Source organism: Lissotriton vulgaris, chromosome 2_1, assembly GCF_964263255.1.
Source record: "Lissotriton vulgaris chromosome 2_1, aLisVul1.2, whole genome shotgun sequence".
Taxonomy (NCBI): domain Eukaryota; kingdom Metazoa; phylum Chordata; class Amphibia; order Caudata; family Salamandridae; genus Lissotriton; species Lissotriton vulgaris.
The window spans coordinates 1,191,504,892-1,191,526,504 of record NC_141687.1 but is presented as its reverse complement, the minus strand read 5'-3'; positions in this window follow the sequence as shown (position 1 = coordinate 1,191,526,504).

Genomic DNA, 21,613 nt, shown 5'->3' with positions numbered 1-21,613 from the left:
GACCCGGCAAGTGGGGGCCCAGTCGGGCCGCCAGGATGCTCGTGTATAGTTTAAGGTCCACGTTAAGTAGTGATATGGGCCTATACGATCTGCATTTGGTCCTATCCTTTCCAGGTTTGGGAAAGAACGTGAGGGAAGCACGCAGAAGGTCAGGGGGAATGGCGCCGGGTTCTGAAAAAGTGTTAAAGAGATGGGTGAGAATCGGTGCTAATATTGTGCAGAATGTTTTGTAAATAAGGGCTGTGAAGCCATCTGGCCCTGGAGCCTTCCCCTGCTTAAGTTTGGCAATGGCAGAGATCACTTCCTCAATGCGAATATCCCTGTCAAGGTATTCTGACTGTGGAGGTGCTAGAGAGGGAAGTGTGACAGAGTCCAGGTACTCGGCCGCTGCCTGGCCGTCTAATGGGTCACCGGCATAAAGAGTCGCATAAAATCTGTGAAAAGTTTCTGTGATCTCGGCGTCTTCTGTGACCATGGACCCGTCGGGGCAGGAGAGTTCCTTCACTATCTGTTGTTGGCGCGCGACTTGGAGCCTACTTGCCAATAGTCGGCCGCATCTGTCCCCTCCAGTGTAATAGGCATGTCGCAGCGGCAGGGCTGCATATTCTGCCCGGTCCATATCTAGCGCTGTCAAGAGATGTATTGCTACTTTGAGTTCTTTCCATATCCTAGGTGCCCCAGTTCGCTGGTGTATTCGCTCCAGCTCCTGCACCCGCTGCGTGATCTCATCCCGCTTGCGTTGTCTGTCCCTATTCTCCGCGGAGGAGAGAGCCAAAAATTCCCCTCGGATAACCGCCTTCATGGCCACCCATTGTATCGCCCGTGTCATGTCATTGTTAGCGTTGTGGGTCAGGAAGTCTTGGATAGTGTCCTGAATGTATTTCACCACATCTTTCCTGTGCAATAGAGTATCCCGAAGACGCCAGACCCTGGGGGGATACGAGGCAGGCGGTAGGGTGAGGGTGGTGGTGACTGGTGCATAGTCCAAGAGCGAGAGTACCCCTATCTCCGTCGAGGTGGACAGAGTGCAGACCGGGCTAGTGACCAAGAGGTGGTCTAGCCTGGTGTAAGTTTTGTGTGCATTGGAATAATAAGAGTATTCCCTATCTTGCGGGTGGGTGCGGCGCCAGAGATCGTGAAGATCCAGTTCTGCCAACCGGTCTGTGCAGCTGGAGGACAACGCTCTGGTTTGGGGGGCGCGTTGTGCAGACCTATCCAGGACTGTATCAAACACCATGTTGAGATCACCCCCCAGTATGATGTGTCTATCTGGCGTGTACGTGACATCAGTCCGGGCTGAGTGTAGAAAGTGTTCCTGACCTTCGTTAGGACTGTATATGGACCCAATTGTAAACAGGAGTCCCCCCAAAGCAAAGCGGTACGCTAACAGTCTCCCTCTCTGTTCTGCGCATTTATGTAGAACCTCCCCTTTAAATGACCGTGCCACCAAGATCACCACCCCTGCAGTCTTACTGGGGCCCGGGGAAAAGAATTGAGTTGGGAACTTGCGGGAGCGGAGCCTATGACAGTCGCGGGCCATCAGGTGAGTTTCCTGTAATAGGCAGATGTCTGCCCGGGCGTTCTCTAATAGGGACAAAATTGCACGCCGCTTAACAGGGTTATTTAAGCCCCGTACGTTAAGGGTTAGGATCTAAGGGTTGTAGGCGGCATGCTTAACACTGGAGTCAGACCTGCTAGTCCCCGCGCCCAGAGAGGTGCGAGACGTTGGAGTGTGACCTAGACTAGAGTGTCCGGAACGGAGCACTGGACATCCCCCCCGCCCTTTCCCTTCTTGCAGATAGCAACTGAACAACCACCTTCCCCGCCCCCCCTCCCAATCTCTAATCTCCACCCCCCCAACCTTCCTACCCCTACTCCCCCTAACCCCCCCACCCCCTCCCCTCCCACCCTAACCCCAACTAGAAACCCAAAAATGCAAACCATAGTCCCAGGCCTTTCGGAACCAGTTCAGACCTGTGGTGAAAAACGTCCAGAGGGTAGTGTGGCAGTGGTGACCCCGCTGCCCCCACCCCCGCCCGTCCCCCCCTCCCGTGTGGGCATGGAGCAATAAATGCAAACCCCATTTTGATGCTGCTTCAGTGCGTGTTTGTCGTGTCCTTGGATACTTCTTGTATGGCCGCCGCCTGTTCCAGGGCCACTGTCGTCGGGTCTGGTTTCATTTCTGCCTTAGGGGACCGCTGGCGCCCTACTCATTGCCATTCTCCTCCAGACCTCCGCCTGGGTCTATCTTGCGTGAACTGTGGCGACGTGGAGTCCTCTTTCTCGTCCTCCCCAGGGTCGATTCCCAGAAGTGTGCTTGTGTTTCGGAGGAAGCGGAGTTGGTGCAAGGTCCCTTTCCATTTGAAGACGAGCCGGAGGGGGTGGCCCCAGGAATATGGGATCCCATTGGTGAACAGTCAAAATATCGAGTCCAAAATATCGAATGGACATAATATTGAGTTTTAAATATAGAATGGACAAAATATCGAATGGACAGAATATAGACATCAAAAATATTGTTTTTAAGGTAAGTAATGTAATATCGAATGTTAAAAATATAGAAAGTTAAAATATCGAAGTATATAATATAGGTTATTAAAATTATCGATTTTTTAATAATATTGAATTTTTTATAGTGTTTTTTATGTTATTATATGTGTGAAAAGTGTGTATTTATGTTATAATTAATTTTAATCAATGAATTTTGTTTTTATAATTTTTGCGTAGTTTAATTCTGTAGCGAGTTGTGGGTTTATAGGGGAATAGGGTGGGAAGGAATTTAATTATAATTAATTAAATATGTAAATTTATTTATTGGTATTAATTTTTAACTAATTGTTAATTAATTTATATTTGGTAAATAATTAAATTTTAATAGGTAATTAATTTTAATAAATTGATTAATTGCTAATTATGTTAATTTTACTCATTTATTTTCTGTAGCGGGTTGTGGGTTTATAGGGGAATTGGGTGGGAAGTAATTTAATTATAATTAATTAAATATGTAAATGTATTTATTGGTATTAATTTATAATTAATTGTTAATGAATTTATATTTGGTAATTAATTAAATTTTAATTGGTTATTAATTTTAATTAGTTGATTAATTGCTAATTATGTTAATTTTACTAATTTATTTTCTGTAGCCGGTTGTGGGTTCATAGGGGAATTGGGTGGGAAGTAATTTAATTATAATTAATTAAATATGTAAAATTATGTATTGGTATTTATTTATTTTTTTTAAATATGTTTATTGCGGCGAAGATAGTAAAAAATGCACAAGTTATACAGTCATCAAGCCAGTTGACATATAAGGAACAGGTAGGCCAGGTCCAAAGGGAGTACACAGCCAGGTACGGCCCACATCCCGGAGGCAGGGCGGCGTCAAAGTGAACCTATAAGCGAGTAGAGGGATTCGCACTTGTGCTTCAAATATCAAATAAACAATATCAATGTCTATGCCAATTTTCTTATGTTGCAGTTCCAAACTATATAACGGTATAACAGTAACGAAGAACCCCATGAATGGCATTTCTAGCGCTGATCCGATCCCATAAGGAGATGAATGCAAGGGCCAATTAGAACCCGGTCATCACAGTACAGTGTGATCAAATGGGAATTTCAACTAAAGACAGATGTATCCAACAAGGAATATCGGCATGGCCCAGGGGACTACTACACTACCTCCCGACACCCCGCCCCAGACCCCCCCCCCTCATCACCAGACTCCGAGGAAGCGGAGGAAAACAACTCAGCGCTGGTGGCGTCTGAATCATCCGCCTCCATCCCCTCGATACACATGACTCTCCAGGCGAGTAAGTCATCCTGGAGCTTCCCGTCCCTGCGAGTGCGCTGCATATGTATCTCCTCTGCCAAGGCCCATTCCTTGGCGTCCCGTAACCAACAAGGGATTTCAGGTGCCCTCTGGCCCATCCAGGTAATGGCCACCCGTCTCCTCGCCAGAACCAATTGAAGTTGCAGAAATTTGTAAGACAGACCCTTCTTCCTGGGTTTAGGCACCAACGCTAGTAAACAGTGAAGCGGGTCTAATTGCAACCTAAGATGTGTGATCCGGGTAATGTGTGCTACCACCCTATGCCAAAAATCATGAACCAAGGGGCATTCCCAAGCCAGGTGAAGGAATCCCGCCCTCTCTGCACCACACCTGGGGCAATTATGGCTTCTATCTGCGGAAATACGGTGGTGGGAGGCAGGTGTCATATAATTGCGATGGGCAAAGTTAAAATGAATCAATTTGAAACGCGCATTGCAGGATACTTTACGAGTCAATAGTCCAATCCGCTTCCTCTGGGCCGGATCCAATTCGATCCCCAGGTCTGCTTCCCAAGCCACCCAAGCCGGCGCCAACGGGGGAGTCGAGTCTCTACGCATGGCAGAGTAAAGGAGGGAAATCAGGCGCCTACCTCTACCACAGGATAAGATAATGTCCAGGGTATTAGTGAGCTGGGGTGCCTCTGGGAATTGGGGCCACGTCGTCCTGGCCACATCCCGAAGACATCCGTAATGCAAGTACTGGCCCTCACGGAGTCCAAAGGAGTCCGCCGCTCTCCCAAAGGACACAAAAGAGTCGTCCGGGTAAAGATCTGCGAGGGTCTCGCAACCGCCCAGACGCCACTCTCGGAAGGACATATTGGCCTCCATTTTGAGTATCGGGGCCAGGATCCAAATGGAGAGCTCCCTGTGGAACGGCGCACGTCGCAGAACCCTCTCAACGAACCGCTGCCAGATGTTAGCCGTATGCCTGACGACATAGGGCAGAGTGCCATTAGCGCCCCGACCTTGCATGAAAGCCTCCTGCAAGTCCTTCTCCGAAGCCACACCCGCCAACAATGCCAATTCCCAGTTCTCGTCGTCAGCAAACCACCTGGCTGCCGGGAGAAGCTGCGCCGCATAGTAGTACAGATCAAACCTCGGGGCCTCTAGGCCGCCTTCATCCCAACACCGCGTCACCGTGCGCAACGCGACCCTACTGCGTCCACCCGCCCAGAGCAGGGATGTGAGGAGTGAGTTCAGCGTACGAAACACCCGGGGAGGTAATGGGCATAGGGTATTTTGCAGCACATATAGGACTCTAGGAAGCATCACCATCTTGGCAACTGCCAGACGCCCCATGAGGGAGAGAAGGAGTGTGTTCCAAAAAGCAATAGATTTACGGAGGGCTGCAAGAATTTTGTCAATATTATGAGTCAAGAGAGCCTCGTCGGAGGCGGCCACTTGAATACCCAGGTACCGGAACGCCAGACGTTCACACCGGAGGCCCAAATAGTGAGAATCCGCAGCCGGGTCGAGTATATCAGAAGTCAGTGGGAACACCAGGGACTTATTGACATTCATGCGCAGTCCAGAGGCTGTGCCAAAGCGGTCCAAAAGCCGCAACAAAGCGGGGAGGGCCTCCACCGGAGAAGTCAGGTAGAAGAGCGCATCGTCAGCGTAGAGGGAGATGACATTGGTAGTGTCCCCCACTACGATACCCCAGTCATGCAACTCCTTGCGGGCACATACGGCCAGGGGCTCAATTGCAAGAGCAAATAGAAGGGGAGACAGAGGGCAACCCTGCCGGGTACCCCTCCTCAACGGCCATTCAACGGAGCGGGCTGATCCCAGGCGCACCCTGGCCCGGGGCGCACCGTAGAGCACCCGGATCCAGTCGCGAAATCCGGGACCAAATCTCATCTTCAAAAGCACATGCATCAGATAACCCCAATGCACCGTATCAAAGGCTTTAGCCAGGTCAACGGAGACCTACACATGGGGAACCCCTCGCCCCCGGACCTCATGCAATATGTGATTCAGGCGACGCAAATTCATCGTCGTATTACGACCGGGGACAAAGCCACACTGGTCCGGGTGGATGAGCTGGGCCACGTGCGGGGCAAGGCGATAGGCCAGCATCTTGGTCAGGATTTTTGCGTCCGAGTTTATCAATGTGATAGGACGGTAAGCTGCGGGGTCTGTTTTATCACCGCCCGGCTTCAAAATCATACAGACCTCACCCTGATTCAAGGTGGGCGGGAGGGTGCCCGTACGCAAAGCCTCATCGTAGACCTGTAGGAGGAGGGGGGCCAGGGTATGTCCGAACGCATGGTAGAACTCTGCAGGGAATCCATCTCCGCCAGGGGTCTTGGCCTGGGGGAGGGCGGCTATCGCCGCGGTAATTTCACCCAACGTCAACTTGACATCAAGTTCCTTCGCCGCCGCCTCTGGCAGGGTCTGCAGGTCGAGGTCTTCAAGGTACAAGCTATAGACATCCTCAGATATGGACGGGTCAGCCACATACACAATGCGCAGATGGTCTCGCAGGACTGCGAGTACATCGGCCTCCGAATGGACCATATCGCCACTGGGCGTCCGTAGGGCCACTATACGTTCGGCCGTGAACTCACGACGAAGTATCCAGGCCAACAAGCGTCCAGACTTATCCCCCTCACGGTGTAGTCTCTGTCTATATTGGCCCAGTGTGAATTTATCCAGCCGCGTGAGTATGTCGTGGATCGATACCAGGGCAAGGCCCTCCGCCCGTTGATCCGATGCGTCCGGATCAGACTGGGATTGAGCGCGCAGCAGCTCAGCCTCCGCAGTCTGCAAGTCAGATAGCAGTTGTTTCCTGACCCCGTACGACAGGCCCATGCACGCTCCGCGGACGACCGCTTTCAGTGCCTCCCACTTGGTGGAATAGGACAGGTCTCTCCCCGCCCAGTTGAGTTCCAGGTAGTCGGAAAGCGACGACGCCACATGGTCCCGGGCTACCTGGTCCTGAAGCAGGTCAGTCGGCAGTCTCTACGTGCGCGGACGCTCCGTCCGATCAGGCCATTGTGCCACGCACGTGACCTGAGCATGATCCGACAGGTATCGGGCCTGGTGTGTAACCGTCAATGTAAGAGAGGAGGGAAGGTTGGCCGCTAGGACTCTGCCCAGTCTACTATGGGTACCATGTGTCGGGGTATAACATGTGTAAAGCTTCTGTGCGGGGTGACAGGCACGCCACACATCCACTGCCCCTATATTATGCATCACTTCCCGTAAGCACGCCGTCATACGGGGCTTAGTGCCCGCCCTAGGTGGATGACGGTCCAGGTCATGATGTAGTACGCAATTGAAATCCCCGAACCAAAGGAGGGGTGCGTCTAGGCTCGGAGCCACAAGATCCTGCATCTGGGAGAAAAAGGCCGGGTCATCAACGTTCGGTGCATACGTATTAAGGATCAGGAGGACTTTATCGTCCAATCTGAGTTTCGCTAATATGTACCTGCCTTCCACATCCGCATCTATATATTGAACAGCGCAGGGAACCCCCGGGGCCACCCAGATTAGAACCCCCCTAGCATATGTAGAATAGGAGGAATGGAAAATCTGGCCTCTCCACTTCTTGGCTAGCCGCTGCGCACCGTCCTCGTCTAAGTGGGTCTCCTGTAAACAAGCAACTGAAACCCCATGGCGTTTGAGGAAGGTAAGGACCCTGTGTCTCTTAGTGCACGTACCCAAGCCACGCACATTCCACGTTAAGAATTTAAATCCCATGACCACCAATCACGCCCAAACGGGCAGCAGTGTAAGCGCAACCTAGGCCGTCGCCAGTAGGCCCCCGCCACATAGAATGCTAGGGATGCATCGCATAGGACAAGCACCCTACAAATCGGAATCAACACGCGCAGAATGCCAGTGCCATCATTGTCACAAACCCAGTCCCACCCCCCAACAGCCCCAACATACAAAACTTCGGCTTGAACCCCCTCAACCCCACCACCCACGAGCAATAGGATAGCAACAACCAAAACCGCCACCCCGCCCTTCCCCCGCCAGTGCCAGGACGTGCACAGCCACCCCATTCAACACACTCCACGCACACACACACACAGCAAAACAACCCCAACCACCCACCTCCCAGCTCCCCGAAAGACCCAGCGGATCAATTATACGAACCCAGTCACATCTCCCTCGCCAAGTCAGCAATGCGGGAATGACAGCCTCCACCCACACCTCCCACCTCCCGGAGCACACACGGCTCAAACGCCAAGCACAAGGTACCAACCAGTGTTCAATTGCCCCCAGCGTCAAGGATGAAAAGTCATAATTTTAAAGAGTTGCAGGGCCACAGGGAACTCCACAATAAAGGCAAGCTCACAGTGGAATCAATGGAGGCAGGGCAAGGATCATTCCAACTCTGGTGCCGGTAAGGCAGTCTCTGGGACCACCGGAGCCGTAGAATCTGTGTTCAGCGGCGTCTCCTGCAAAGTATCCGGTACCAAGATGCCATTAGGGGCGGCCGCCCCATTCGGACTCGAGCTAGCCCTTGCAGGTGAGTCGTCCATTAGGATGGCCCCATCCGGTCCCACCGTGGGTCGAGCCTCAGGAGGACCACGGGATCCAGAACGGCGATTTCTCCTACCACGTCGTCTCCGCTGTGGCCTGGTCCCCCAAGTGTCTCGCGAGCCCCCTTTCTCACCCGGGGGCAGATCATCTCCCCTGATCTCAAGCCACTCCCACACCTCCGCTGGCGTCTCAAAGAAGTGTGCCCGGCCCTGGGAGAGCACCTTGAGCTTTGCAGGGTATAGAAGCATGTACTGAAGTTGCATGTCACGTAGTTTTTGTTTGACTGCCAAGTAGGATTTTCTCTGCTCCTGCACCTGCTGGGTGTAGTCGGGATAAATTGAGATACGACTGTTCTCAATCGTGTGGGGCCCCGACTCCCTCGCCGCCCTAAGAATGCAGTTGCGGTCCTTATAGTTCAGGATTTTCGCGATGAGGGCTCTAGGGGCCTCCCCTGGTCGTGGAGGGGGCACTAGAGCTCTGTGCGCCCTTTCCACAATGAAGACGCTGGACATTCCACTCAGACAGAGGTGTTCACGGATCCAAGTCTCTTGGAAGCGCTCAGGGTTCCCTGCCTCCAGCCGCTCTGGCACTCCCAGGACCCGTATGTTGCTTCGACGCGCCCTACCTTCCGCATCCTCGGCGCGCCTCTCCAATGCACGGGTAGTAGAGGTAAGTTGGGAGAGTGACTTCTGTAGGGATGCGACCTCGCCCTGTAGTTGAGTGATATTGCCCTCCGCATCCGAAACTTTATCCGCTACTTTGCGAAGGTCTGTCCGCAACAGGTTCACATCTATGGAGACCGTCTCTATCTGGCGTTCCAGGGCAGTGTGTGATCTCTGTATAGCCTTAAGAAGTTCCGCTCTGGACGGCTCCAGCGATTCCCCACCCCTGTCTTCAGCGCCCGTCTGGTGCGTGATCCTCTGCGGCTGCAGGCGAGGGGTAGTATACTGCACAATCGTGTTAGGTTGGGTGGCCTTAGGGCCACGACCAGAACGGCCCGCCATGACGATTGATGGAAGTCTGCACGGCCCAAGCAGGAAGGGCCCCTCAGGAGCCACCCAAGCAAAGGTAGGGTAGGCGCACACCACAGCGCCGAAGGATATAGGCAAGTGGCGTCTAGGCAATCCAATCAAACCAAGAGGCAAGACAGCGTAGGAGCAGCCCCCGTCCGTCCACCCCCACTGGGGGACCAGGATTCAGGGCCTCGGCGAGACAACAATAGGCAGCGCAGGCTATAAATCAGGCTCCACCACTTCTTCGCGTCGTGCTCTCCACCTAGGCTCCGCAAAACTGGCAGGACGGAGCACAGATGCACCCCGCTACCAGCCGCCACTGACCCCCAAGAGGACGCCAGGCACTGTCCTCAAAATGGCGGATGCGTGGGGGAGGGGCGCCGGCCGTCCACGGGCCCAAAAACGCCGCTTCAAGATCACCTCCAATGTACATGGGCAGCGAAAGCCCAAAACCCCCCAGGGTGCAGGATACAGTCCGGTGGGAGGAGGCACAGACGCGGCAAAGCTCCGCAGGCACCAAGACAGGGGCCGGACCCAGACAGGCACACAACAGTCCGGGGCCCCCGCATGCACCCCCACGCCTCAAATGGGAGCCAGGGCAAGCGGCATCCACATCCCCCACCTCCGGGTGTAGGCGCCCCGATGAGCGGGCGTGCAGCCTTCAGTAATAGCAAGGGGGGGGGGGCCTCAGATCTCCAGGTCAGCAAGCCAGCACAAAATGGACGGCGCCTCCGTCCGGTTCTCCTCCTCACCGCACACGAGGAGATCCCCGTACCTCCGACGCTCCGGCCCTCCTGTCGTGGATCGGGATCTCCGGCCAAGTCACAGGCGGTCGTCAGAGGGCTCACTCAGGGTAGGGATCCCTGCATGCCACGTACGCTTTCCGGCCCAAGTGTGCAGGCCCAAGCCGCGGCGTCGCGTGAGGAAACACGCCGGCGCCGCCTCCAGTAGCAGATGGTCCAGCGCCCACGGCGGATTGCCGGTCACAGGTCCGTTCTTCCGGGCACGGGAGTCTCGGCGGGGTTACCGCTGCCTCTCCGACACGCTTTCCAGCAATCGGGAGAGCCCGGGCAGGATTTCAAAAAGGATTTAGTCGGTCTTCGGGACGGAGCTGGTGGAGCTCACGTCCTGTCGGCCATGCTGCTTGGCCACGCCCCCGTATTGGTATTAATTTAGAATTAATTGTTAATTAAGTTTTTATAGGTAATTAATAAAAATGTAATTGCCAATTAATTCAATTTAATTGATTAATTGCTAATTATGTTAATTTTACTAATTTATTTTCTGTAGCGGGTTGTGGGTTTATAGGGGAATAGGGTGGGAAGTAATTTATTTATAATTAATTAAATAATTAAATGTATTTAATTGTATTTAATTCGAATTAATTGTTAATTATTATTTAATTATTTAATAATTAATTGTTAATTTTTAATTAATTTCTATTAATAGGTAACTAATTGTAATAATGAATGTTAATTAGTAATTTTAATCGATTAATTATTATATTATATTAAATTGGTAATTACTTTTAAATAATATTTTATAGATATTAATTTTTATTTTTTTTAAATAATATATGAAGTATTTACTTTCCCTAATGTTGCATTCTCTGGAGTGAGAATAGTAATTTTAACCCCTACGCTATACAACGCTTTCCCTACTGTTGCACCCACTGGAGTGGGAATAGTAAATTTAACCTCTACGCTATCCAATGCTTTCCCTACTTTTGCACCCACTGGAGTGGGAATAGTAAATTTTACCTCTACGCTATCCAACGCTTTCCCTACTGTTGCACCCACTGGAGTGGGAATAGTAAATTTTACTTCTACGCTATCCAACGCTTTCCCTACTATTGCACCCACTGGAGTGGGAATAGTAATTTTAACCCCTACGCTATCCAACGCTTTCCTTACTGTTGCACTCTTTGGAGTGGGAATAGTAATTTTTACCCTTACGCTATCCAACGCTTTCCCTACTGTTGCACCCACTGGAGTGAGAATAGTAATTTTGACTCCTACTCTATCCAACGCTTTCCCTACTGTTGCACTCTTTGGAGTGGGAATAGTAATTTTAACCCCTACGCTATCCAACGCTTTCCCTACTGTTGCACTATTTGGAGTGGGAATAGTAATTTTTACCCATACGCTATCCAACGCTTTTCCTACTGTTGCACTCCTTGGAGTTGGAATAGTAATTTTTACCCCTACACTATCCAACGTTTTCCCTACTGTTGCACCCACTGGAGTGGGAATAATAATTTTTACCCCTACGCTATCCAACGCTTTCCCTACTGTTGCACCCACTGGAGTGGGAATAGTAATTTAACCCCTATGCTATCCAACGCTTTCCCTACGATTGCACTCTTTGGAGTGGGAATAGTAATTTTTACACTTCAGCTATTGTACGGTAATAATATTGGATATTATTTAATTATATTATGTTACTATATATATATGTTTTAACAAATATGATTTAAAAATTTCTTTTTATAACTTTCATTAATTATTTAATTATTATAAGTTAATTTAAGTATTTATAAGTATATTTTAGTAATTAATTTTTAATATTAATTTAATTTAACATTGTTTTTAATAAAGTCAATAGTTTTATAAACTATATTTTAGTAAACAATATTTTTTACTTGATATTTTTGTACTTACCTGTTTGTAGATACAAACTCGATATTCTGTCTGTCGATATTTTTTCCACTATATTTTTGATAGTCGATATTCTGTCCCTCGATATTATGTCAGTGATCCATCCCATTGTCCCGCAGGAATGTTGTGGCTACCCTAAATGCTCTCCGCTTTTGCAGGGTAATGGTGGAAAGGTCATGGTGCAAGGCCACCGAGTGACCCTGGAAGTGGAGGGGTTGTTTCCTCCGAGGTTCTTGCAGGATCCTTTCCTTTAGGGGAAAATCAGGCAGGAACGCTAGGATATCTGGCGGGGGAGCAGATGCACGCCGCGCCGGGCCAACTCTATGTGCTCTGTCTATGCGGATCTCAAAGTCTGCAGTTTCCCCTAAAATGTCTCTGAATAATTCCTGCAAATATGTGGACACGCTGTTCCCTTCCACTTTAGATGGCACTCCCCGGACGCAGATGTGGTTCCTCCGCGAGCGGTTCTCCAGGTCTTCCATGTGTGCCTGAAGGTCCACCTGCTGCTCCTGGAGACGGATGACCTCCTGCCTGAGAAGTTCCACCTCCTCGCTCCATGCCTGGTCCGCCTCCTCCACCGTCGCTATCCTTTCTCCTAGGCCATCCACATCTCGGCGGAGTTCGCGTTGCTTCCCGGCCAGGTCTTGCTTCAAAGTTTGAAAATCCTCTCTGAGGGAGTTGAAGAGGGATTCTAGGAAGGACTTGGCGATGGGCGCTTCGCTATTGTCCTGTCTCGTGCCGCTTGCTGACACTGGAGAGGATTGGCTTTTGTCTCCTTTGGCGGCACCCTTAGTAAGCATGTCTGGGATTGTGCGGGTCCCCTTACGCCCCATTTTGGCCATCACGTCCTCCAACTCTTCTTGGCCAAATCTGTGGCGACCCACGGCGTCTCCCCAAGGTGGCAGGGTGGGCCACCACATCGTCTGCGCTTCTGTCGTATCCTGTGTGACTGCAATGTAGGGCCCCTTCACCGAGGGGCATCCTCTCCACCGACCCTGAGTGTCCCTCATAGGAAACCGGGCCTCTTATGCCGCCTGCTGTCACTGAGGTCTTCTAGCAACTGCAACGCTGTAGGCTCCAGAGCCCGGGTCCAGAGTGTGGTGCAGGGTTAGGTCACCTGCGCTGGCTCATGTGCACCCTGTGTACGGTCTCCCAGGGGCACCACGTCGCCACCTCTGTGTGGGTGTTGGGTGTGGGGGCCTGCTTGAATGTTTTGAATGTGTCCTCAGAAATGTCAGTGGCGCTGTGCTGTCCACCAAGCAGCTTCCCATAGGCTTTAGACCGGGCCCTCTAATACCGTTGCCCCCACCGACTTCTCCTCTTGTTTCGCGCTGCACCCACCTCCACTCTTTGTGTTACAGGCTGCTCTGATGTCCCCCGTTGCTCTGCGTGTGACCCGCGACAGGGTCCCTACTGTGTCCTCCGCCGGAGCTCAGCGGCCGTCCTTTCACTTGCCTGCCTCCCTGACACTACGGCCCTCGGCTCGGATTCGCTACCTCAGCAAGGCGGCCAGGCACGCAAGGTCTCTCTGTGCCTCTCTTCACCCTTCCGGTGCTGGCCCTCCTCCTGAGCAGCGTAAACCATGGGGTGGTCAGTGACCCCAACACCGGCCGGGGAGGTTCCCCCGAGGTACCTGATGCGCTGTGTCCTATGTTCCACCAGCCTGTCCCCAATGTCCGTTTCTTTCGGTGCCTAGGCCGCCGCTATCCCCAGGTCCGCCGCAGGACCGCACCTCTTCAGTTGTTGTAGGCCCCAGACCAGGACCTCGATTTTCACGCCAGCCGCCGGGCGCCCACTGATGGCCGCTGCTTCTACCAACGGTCCGAGTACTCTGTTTACCGGGACCCACCTTTTTGCTCCGGGCCCCGGCCCTCACGCTGGTTGTTCCTTGAGTCAGCTGTTACTCCACCGCGAGACCCCCCGGCCAGAGATCCGCGACCGCTCCTTCCTTGCCGCTCCGGTACCGGGTCCGCGCCTCGCCTCCGGCCCGGAGCCGGGTCCTCAGTTTTCGCGCCTGCCGCTGAGCACTCACGGGTGATCGTCGCCTCTGCCGCCGGTATCGGTGAATTGCGCGCCGGGACCCACCATCCAACCCCGGGTCCCGGCTGTCACCCAGGTCGAGCCACGCCTTGCCTTCGGTGTACGGTGGGGTCGCTGCAGCCCAAGAAGAGCGGCTGCCTCCTCAGCGTGTGGCCGCCATTGCGCCTCTGCTCTCCGTCCGGACTCGGCCCCAGGCGATTCGCTGCCTAATTAGAGCTCTCCCGCACTCCTCCGGCACCCAGCAGAAGGTCAGTAGGGCACTCGGTTCAGTGAAGCAATTTGCTGGCGTGTCCAGGGGGTTTGCAGGCAATTATTGAGGCTGAATGGGGTTCAGGGCCAAGGAGCCATACGAGCCAGTGTCCGTTCAGGGCGCCATCTTGGCCACGCCCCCATAATATGGTTTTAAAAGCACTTGCTGCCTCCTTCCTGGCCTCCAACATTTTTGGGCAACAATAAAAATGTCTTGATAACTCCAGTGATTAATGTTCTTAGTAGAGAGAGATGATTTGTCTAATGGAAGGTTTGACTCATGAAAAGGAATGACAGAGGTGTAATGTGCATGCTGCTAAGAACATGTGCCATGCAGATCACAAAGTGCACATAATGTGAATAGGACAGAGGGTTGCTGCTTTTGTGAGAGAGACCCTATTATTACTTGCAGTTAATAAGTTATAACCCTAACATAGAACAGTGAGCTATTCATTGTCACATAAGAGCTGCATGCAAACTCTAAGGTATAAATTAGAGCGTTCTGTTTCTTTCTCCAGTCTTCAGTTATCCTAATGTTGCAAAAAAAGGTTCCTTTGGGTAGAAATCCATTCTGATTATTAAAGAGAACCCCCAACCATGGTATTATGTTTTGAATTCTGAGTTTGTGTTTCTGCAGACCAATCACTATTAAACTATAGTGCCTACCAGTATGGTTGTGATGTGACTTCTACACCTTGTAGTCTTTTGTCTTATGTAAATTTCCTACACAGTGATTTACACACATATGAATGATCTGTTCCTGTGTAATATGTGTGATGTAAAGTGCTCTGACACCCTACACTGGTATTAGTGGTGCTGTGATTTTCTGATACTTTATTATTTTGACATTTTTACACATGCTAACAGTTTCTGCAAAGATTTTTCCTTATTAATACTAGTGGAACATACAACTGCAGCAATGAGAAAGGTGACCAGTCAACCTTTGCAAAGGGCCCTCCACTTCACAGCAGCACAAGTCACATTTTTTAGTAACTTTTGATGTGTTCGGGCTATAAACAATATGTGAGTTAAAATCGCCAGATTATGCAGCAGATGATGTATTATGTGGCAAATATGGCAAAGCCATAGATATGTGGGAAACATTTGCAAACTAGGATATTTTGCCCTTCATGTTTGAACTGCTCTTGTGGAAAAAGGGAGGAGAAGTGCTGATGACAGAAACTCCATGGCAGGGAGACAAATGGCGTGCAATTCCACTTTTAAGGATGGATGTTTGGGACATTGTGTGATTGAAAACGTACCCCACTTTGTGAACGTATTTTAATGTCGATAACACACATTGAACCTTAAATAAACATGTGTATCTATTGGTTAAATTAAATAATGTAATAAGTTGCAACCAGTTAGTGAAATGGCAAACGAATTTTAAAAATTGGGATATTATGCTCTTTCTGCCACACCTCTCACTCTGCCCACTGACCCAATCCATTGGTTATTCCCGCCCTCTGATTCTCCTCCCACATTTCCCCTACTTTTTCCCCCCGCTTCGACCACTGCCTGGCACTAACATGCATTAGAGACAACTGTGGGCTTTTACCACTGGGTCTCTTAGAGAATGTCACCTCAGGTCCATACACGGGGGCTAAACACAGCACGTTTCTGGGTTCTCCGCACAACGTGTTTGCTATTTGACGCCAGACTTCTGCAGCTTGTGTTGAGGAAATTAAATATCCCCTTGTGCTTGCATAAAACATAGCTGCCAAGTGGCATTGGCACCATGTTGTGTCCATTCATAGCTTTTATCCAACAACACTTTGCATGTTGGAATGTTTAACCCCTTACTTAGATGGTCACAGCACAACTCCCAGAATGTAAGGCGCTGTTGGTTTAAAATCCAGACCTGGCTGGTGGTGTCACATGTGACGATAGAGCCATTTGGAAGCAATGGTGAATCTGTAATTTAGCAGGCGTGTCTATACTCTTAGTAAATTGTAAATACCTCCAGTGTTGACACACTGAGGTCTGAGGCATCTGTTTGTTATGAAGTAAGGCGTAGTCTGGTGGTTCAGGTCAGTCCTTGTGAGGGAAGCTGCTGGACTTGTTTTTACCATGCACTTTGAAAGTATTTTCACCTTGATGCAAGACGAAAGTTGGATTGTTTTTCAAAACATGCTTGATTGTTGTATATTGCTGGACTGGTGATTGCTTTATTTTGCACTCTGAAAGTATTTGCGCTTTTTCTTTTGCTTTACCAACTACAGTTTGTATAGATTGTCATTAGGTACTTGCTGATATGGTTTGTTTTTATTCTACATGTGGTGTTATTTATGGTGTTGCTTGCACTTGTCTGTAATACGTATAGCTTAAATCTTGTATTTAGCATTGTTTACACTACAGAAATGATAAATTTAAACAGAAAAACATCTGCATCAATGTTCTGAAGCATCCAAACAGTTTTCTTCCTCAGCCTTGTTTGCCTACCTGTTTTGCAGTGCTTACTAATAAGACATTATGATTGAAATTGCTTCCTCAGTTCACGCTATTATCATGCACAACCCTTGACAGTCGCTAGTGTGTGACATGCAGATAATCCACCAGTCTATTTCTCTTGACTTTCGCAGGACACTGAGTTATAGCTTGTGTACTTCTCATGTATATTGTCAGTCGAGTTTGTATGGAATTGCAGGTTTGGGTTGGTCTTTCAAAGTTTCAAGGTATTGTCTATTCTATTTCAGACCCTTCATAGTTGTTCTTTGTTCTTCAGCCATAGGCAGTTCCTGAGACAATAGGATCACTCCTTGGCATTGTTCTGATTGCTGCCTCAGTTAAATAATCTGCTTTTGACAGTATTGTCACGAATGGCATAGCTTGTATGTTAAGAGTGTTTCCCACTTTCTCATTAGAACTTAGAGAAAGACAATATAGAGGCATCTCATCGAAATGTTGGAGATTTCAAATCAAAATATGCTAGATTTCTGGGTGGTAGGACAAACTGGTAGATGGTGGGCCGCACCGCTGGGGGGGAGGTGGGCCCCCTCCATGTGCTTTGCAGGGGGGCCCCCTCAAGTTTTGTTACGCCACTGATTTAATTATAAACGGTTTATGACTTCTGCTTTACAAAGGTAGGAGCATTGTATGTGAAATAATACACAGAAGATTCTATCGTAAAGAGTTCATGAGTTGTGGTGCACTGACGTAGGGGCGGTTTGTGTGGAGCCTGCGATGATGCGTGGTCCAGGCAGACCGCACTAGTAAAAATGTGTTTTGACTATTTAATTTTGCCTTAACAAGGGCACGTGGTGATTATTTACGGTGTACCTAGTTAGTGGTACGTCTGGTGTTTATCGTGTGCTCACCCTGCGTGATGCGTGGTCTGAGCAGGCTGCACTGAAATCATTTGCTGTTGCATACTGGACTCTATGAACTTTGCGGGGAAAAAAAACTAGCATCGATGGTTATCAATTGCTGTGCAAACTAGGTGTACTGATTGCTCTCCATAACAAATTAAACGATTCCACTTCACGCAGTGCATTCTAACTTTCACAAATTGGGAGTGAAAGTTAGAATGCAATCGGCAGGGCTGGTGTCACGCTCCCAGCTTGAGACCCACGGGTAGAGGCTAGGAAGCAAATCTGTGAGCGAGCTGGGGGACTGCGAGGACCAGCATCCTTCTGGTAGACCAGCTGGTTCCTCTTCCCCCGGCGCTCCCGCCCACGGACACGCCCACCACCCACTGTGCATATCCTTCGTGACCCCCGCTTCACGGGCGCCACTCACCTGACTGAGAGGAACTGCGCTGCCTGTTTGCACACCGACGGAGCGAAAGCCCGCCCAGCAATTACAGCCGCTTGTCCCCTGAAGCCTCCCCTCCACGAGGTCTCGCTGGTGTGAGCGAGCCCTGCAATCAGCAGGGCTGGTGTCACGCTCCCAGCTTGAGACCCACGGGTAGAGGCTAGGAAGCAAATCTGTGAGCGAGCCGGGGGACTGCGAGGACCAGCATCCTTCTGGTAGACCAGCTGGTTCCTCTTCCCCCGGCGCTACCGCCCACGGACACGCCCACCACCCACTGTGCATATCCTTCGTGACCCCCGCTTCGCGGGCGCCACTCACCTGACTGAGAGGAACTGCGCTGCCTGTTTGCACACCGACGGAGCGAAAGTCCGCCCAGCAATTACAGCCGCTTGTCCCCTGAAGCCTCCCCTCCACGAGGTCTCGCTGGTGTGAGCGAGGCTGGTGTCACGCTCCCAGCTTGAGACCCACGGGTAGAGGCTAGGAAGCAAATCTGTGAGCGAGCCGGGGGACTGCGAGGACCAGCATCCTTCTGGTAGACCAGCTGGTTCCTCTTCCCCCGGCGCTCCCGCCCACGGACACGCCCACCACCCACTGTGCATATCCTTCGTGACCCCCGCTTCGCGGGCGCCACTCACCTGACTGAGAGGAACAGCGCTGCCTGTTTGCACACCGACGGAGCGAAAGTCCGCCCAGCAATTACAGCCGCTTGTCCCCTGAAGCCTCCCCTCCACGAGGTCTCGCTGGTGTGAGCGAGCCCTGCAATCGGCAGGGCTGGTGTCACGCTCCCAGCTTGAGACCCACGGGTAGAGGCTAGGAAGCAAATCTGTGAGCGAGCCGGGGGACTGCGAGGACCAGCATCCTTCTGGTAGACCAGCTGGTTCCTCTTCCCCCGGCGCTCCCGCCCACGGACACGCCCACCACCCACTGTGCATATCCTTCGTGACCCCCGCTTCGCGGGCGCCACTCACCTGACTGAGAGGAACTGCGCTGCCTGTTTACACACCGACGGAGCGAAAGTCCGCCCAGCAATTACAGCCGCTTGTCCCCTGAAGCCTCCCCTCCACGAGGTCTCGCTGGTGTGAGCGAGCCCTGCAATCGGCAGGGCTGGTGTCACGCTCCCAGCTTGAGACCCACGGGTAGAGGCTAGGAAGCAAATCTGTGAGCGAGCCGGGGGACTGCGAGGACCAGCATCCTTCTGGTAGACCAGCTGGCTCCTCTTCCCCCGGCGCTCCCGCCCACGGACACGCCCACCACCCACAAGTACTTAACTGCACTCTTATTCCCGCGTAGCGGGACGCGAGCGGGACGCCGGGCTAAGCCCGGGCAAAGGGCGGGCCGTCTGTGGCCGTCCGGGGTCGACCGAGGACGGGACGGGCCACCCTATTTTCACTCTATCGCTTTTCTCTGGACTTCATGAGTAGCGGGAACAAACAGTAATCATCTAAGGTGAGACGTGCATTTTAACATCAGTCTCATCTAAAAGTTGGACAAGGCAAAGGAAGCCGGTGTACTATACTATACACTCCCTGTTAGTATAATTTAGTTACTCCTATTCAAACGTCCTTAAACCTGTTATTTAAGTCAATCTTACAACTCTCTGCCAAAACAAAAACAACTTTATAAAACCTCTAGAAGACTCATTGGACTCCTCTATGGCACTAAAAAAGTTACGTTCACGCACAATATACATGAGGCCCATGGGCACTGAGGAAGCTGTCAAAAAATCTGCTGATAAAGCACTAAAACCCGGCCAATTATCCTGTACATCAGCCATAAATAAATACTTTTCCACTTTACCTTTGAAAAGTCATTCATCTATCATCACTTCCGAAGTAGAAAGTACGTTCAACCCTATGGATACCAAAGTCGAACATCAGTCGCTACTTTCTTCCAACCAAAGTTTGATAATTTCAGAATGTAATCAAAAAAACCTTTCTCTAGCCGAGGATCATCAAAAATTGGTTCATGAGATGTCTCAAATAAAATCCCTAACTCCTATAAAAACTCTGGAGAGTCAACTCTGTCTAGAGGATTACGCATGTAATACCTCGAAAATAGACAACGAAAAATCGGAACTACCACTAAGTCAAAAACAGCCATTTACTAGTTCTCCCGAAAAATCACCCCATCATTATTCAAATCATGCGACCTTTACTGACCCTTTTTTTCCAAACTCAACTTCTGCAAATTCTGTTTCTCCCTTGTCAAAAGCTCTTTATTCGTTGCAAGAAATCTTGGAATCGGTCCTTACTCATCTTGGTCATATTCTAGCAAACTCAGATGATACTCTCGACGTACAAATAGGTATTCTTAAATTCCTAGTGGAAGAAAAAAGGTAAAAAGATCTAACTATCGTATCGACTAAACAACATGAAACAGATAATACACCACACCTGGAAGCTGATCTAAAAAACCATACCTTGTCTCCAAAAAAACGAGAAATAAGTACACAAACTACGGAGGTAGAAATAATAGAGTCAAAAATGAAGGAATCAAGAAAAAATGAAAAATCTCCTATCATCTACTCTCTCAAGAGATTATTCAAAGAGGACTCTGAAAATACCACCAAAAATAAATCTAAACACTACCCCATTTTCTCAAAACATGTTAATCATACTGACCTAGATCCAATAGCCCGCAACAATAAAGTAAAGTTCTCCAGAGATCACATTGAGCAGGAACCAAATCAAATGGAGAAGACTCCAGGGACTAACGACCAGGAAGAAGCCAGGGGCAAGAAAAAGAGAAGAAAGCCACAAAGAAGAATCCAAAAGAAAAGAGGGCGTAAACTTAAATTCCAGAAATCTGCTATCACCACCAATCCCATAAAGGTTCAAAGTACTGAATCCACTTCTCCTACTCCTTCATTGGAGGAACCTTCAGATATTCAAATAACACCGAAGGCGAAATCTTTGAATCCTAAAGCAGAAGTCTACCGTCCGGCCCCAATAACAACAAAAACAACAGGGCTTAAGACTAATGTCACAAGAGAAATACAAGAAAGTAAATCTCAGTCATGGAAAGGAACACCATCAAAGCATGTAATAATCGAAGAACTTTTTCCTACAAACAATCTACCATTCAATAGAGGCAGAATACTTAATCTCTTACAACAAATACCATCTTTACAATCTCTTACAAGTACCGAAATAGACTTGGTGTCCTTTCCGAATAAAGAAAATGACAAACTAGTATTAGTTTTGTTCCTGTCTCCAGTACTCCCGGGAATTATAATTAGTGAGAAGGAAATTCTACATAAAAACGGCTATGATGTGATTCTAACACCTGAACCAAGAAGAAGTATTCAAAATAATGGACCAATTGGACTATTTGACCAAAGAAAGGGTAATCTTAATACCAAATGGGGAGACCTAGTACCAAATACAACGGGAAATGACACATTAAAAATTCAAGTATCTCAAGGGGAAAGGACAGTATGGTCCCAAGACTTAGAACGAAGCGACACTGGTAATTCAATAAAATCTTGGGCATGGATATCGGAAACTTTAAACTGTAAAAAAACGGCTAAACTTCAACAACATCTGGTTTAGCAAAGGATTGACGATCACG